The following is a 3309-nucleotide window of genomic DNA, read 5'->3' as shown; positions in this document are numbered from 1 at the left end:
ACAATTTTGAATTGGGAGTTTATGGAAGAGATCTGAAACCCTCAGCATGTTTTGTTAATGCAGAACAGGGGACTGTCACCCCTTTGCCTCTATGAACTTCAATGTGGCATTTATGATGTCTGCTGTAAATATTTTTTTCAATTCAAGTGTTAAAATAACAAGCTCTTTTTGTAAGACTTAGGAAAACCAAAACATTTATCTATGAAAAAGTATAATGTTGTTTGTGAACATTTTTGCATGATTCATCAAAATGTTTTTTTAAAAAAACCTCTTAATAGATGCAAGAGTCATTTATTTCTGATTATGATTTATAACTCTAATTTTTTTTTGAAAGTGTGCTACTGGAAACCCTATCAATGTGTATGTATCATAAGAAAGCTCTGCAATATTTCAAATAAAAAATAAAATAACAAACCCACAACTGCCTTCTAGTATGACAGATGTGATCTTGAGTTTTGCATAAAATTGTTGCCTTGTTTCTTACTAAGTGACTAAGGTTTAGCTATGGATATTTAAAGGCTAATTTGGAAGAAAATTGGAACTCGATGGATCAAGAAAGAAGTATCATCTGGGCTTCCAGGACTCATTCCATGGAATAACTGCAGTGGAAAGGTGAAATCTATTTCTTTACCTGGTTGATCAGAATGGGCTAAATAGCAGTAATCTCATAGTTTTGTAACTGGAAATGCCTGTCTCTTGTTTCATGTGTTGCCTGTATGTTTGATTCCATGAAATCAGCTGACATGATGCCCTGGTTTAGGGCAAATTTGGGAGAAAACCTCCGAATGGGGTCCTTCTGGATAGCAAACCCAAATGGCCTCTCCCCCCAACTGGTCCAGGAAAGAATTTCCTTGGAGAAAAGTGGAAAAAACTATTTATTTAACAAAGTGCCCACAAGTATTAAAAAAAAAAAAAAAAAAAAAAAAAATGAAACAATAGAACCTCTCACTGTTCTGAAGAGAGATGACAAAATTGAGAAAGTCCTTGCTGTAGGTTGTAGCTCAGCTCACTCAGTCTCTTATCAGTCTCTCTGGTGCTGGAAAATGCCAAGGCCTAGCCCCTGGTGGGCCACAGGTATGAGCTCCTGGTGCTCTTCTTGGTTTTCAGTCCAGAGCAGGTTCAAACAGTTCCAAGAAAAAGGAAAAAAACAGTCCAGGGATCTTCTCTGCCTCAGCTAGCTAAAAACTAACTAAAAGCAAAAGAGATCTCCGTCCTGCTATCTGTCCGTGCTGCAGACAACACAGTCCAGGAGCAGAATGTGGAGGAGTGAGTGCAGTTTCTGAAAACAAACTCTGTGCTTCTTTTTTCTCCCTGCTTTGCTCTCAGAATCAGTCTTAAAGGTACAGAACATAATATCCAGCATAAACAACAGACGATTGGGGATATAAGCATCATAAAGTCACCCTAGGACACATGACTAGGCAGAAACCTCTGGCCTTGCAGTGGTGGTGAGCAGCAAGAGGCAGTGATCTTGTAATCCAGTACAGCTCATGAGTTGTGCAGGCCAGACCCCAGGATGAAGGGTCTGCCTACAACCTCTGGGATGGAAGTCACAGGTATGAGGATATCCAAGCCCCCAGGCTGAAAAAGCATTTAGGCACAGGCTGAAGCTTCCTGAGTTGCTCAGGCAGTTGGACTGGATGGTCATTGTAGGTCTCTCCCTTTGTACTGGAATAGTCTATTCTAAGTTACTCCTTTGGCCCATGAGTTTACCTTGGAAGGACTCCCTTAATGTTAAACATGTTTCAAGTCTCATTTAAATGCTGTGGGACCACATATATCTGTAGCAGGGCATTTTTACACCTAAGCAAATGATTCTATTTAAAGAAAAAAGTTTCGGTTTACCTCTGGACATATAAGGAAGCCAAACTAGAAAGTTCTGTGCCTTTTTCATTGGCATTGGCCCAGTGCCAGCACCGGGGCACTGATTGGGCTTTGGAAATGTTTCTCAAAACCTGTAGCTGCTTCTTTTGGCAGCAAGCCAAATTATTCCTCCTTAATTGTTGTGTACTTAGAAGACTGCACAGAGATGCTGTCATGGTTTAGTACAGTTTGGTTTTTTAGTTATAGAAAAATGTAAAATAATTCTCCAGGTCAGGACCTGGGAATTGCTTTGGAAGAGACAGAGACCTATCAGAGAGTTAGTTAGAATATTGACATCTATTCTGACCACTGAAATTGTTGGCTGCGACTTTGGGAAGTACCATATAAAACCCCGTGAATTGCCTGTAGGGGGTCCTTTTTTTTCTTCTTTGGCCAGAGAGAGACAGGTAACATCGAGCTGGGCCTGCTGCTACCCCCTTTTGGGGGGGAGCTGGCCTGAGGCCTGGCTGGATTCCATCAGCTCCCGGGTTGGGGGGAAAGGAGAGGTTGCTGTTTTGTAACAGCTACTTTCTTCAGACTTCCCCGGAGCAGGGAGAGATCTCTGCTAGGCCCTGATAAGAGCTATGGGCACCATTTGGGCTGAGGCCACCCCAATTTACACTGAGGGGTAGGCTGAGAAGGCATTTATGATCCTGCCTGGGGTTTTTTGTGATTCCAGACTGCCTGAGTGCTCTAATCTCTGATGTTTCTGTGAGTTCTTCCTCCCTCATCAGCTCAGCCTTGAACATCTAACACCAGGAGCTACAGAGAGAGAGACAAAGACTCAGAGCAGATTTAACTCTTTCTTAGCAACATGAAGCTTCCAGAGCTTAGCCCTTGTCCTAGGGTAACTTTATGATGCTTGTATCCCCAATCGTCTGTTCTGTTTGTGCTGTATATTGAGTCCTGTGCCTTTAAGACTGGTTCTAAGAGCAAGGAGAAGCGCGGAGTTTGTTTTGAGAAAACTGCCTGACTCCTCCACATTCTGCTGCGGACAGCGTGTTCGGCGGAGGCTTGGAGAGACTGCAGGACAGAGATCTTGTTTTGCTTTTAGTTAGTTTCAGCTAGCTAGGGCAGAAAAGTTCCCTGGACTGGTCTTTTTTCCTTTTTCTTGGAACTGTTTAAACCTGCTCTGGACTGAAAACCCAGGGGAGCACTGGGGGCTGCACCTGTGGCCCACCGGGGCCTGGACCTCGGCATTTTCCAGCAGCGCCGGAGGGACTGGGACTGAGGAGAGGCACTGAGAGAGAGAGCCCAGCTACACCCACGGCAAGGACTTTCTCAATTTGCCATCTCACTTCAGAAGAAGAGGTTTTATTGTTTCATATTATTCATTCTTTATACTTGTATGCACTTCATTTGTTTAGTAAAATAGTTTTTTCCACTTTTCTCCAAAGAGTTTTTTTTTTTACCGGACCGGTTGGAGGGAGGGGCCACTTGGGTTTG

This window comes from Hirundo rustica, chromosome W (assembly GCF_015227805.2).
Source record: "Hirundo rustica isolate bHirRus1 chromosome W, bHirRus1.pri.v3, whole genome shotgun sequence".
NCBI classification, from domain to species: domain Eukaryota; kingdom Metazoa; phylum Chordata; class Aves; order Passeriformes; family Hirundinidae; genus Hirundo; species Hirundo rustica.
The sequence above is the reverse complement of the archived record's forward strand: the minus strand, read 5'-3'. Positions refer to the sequence as shown.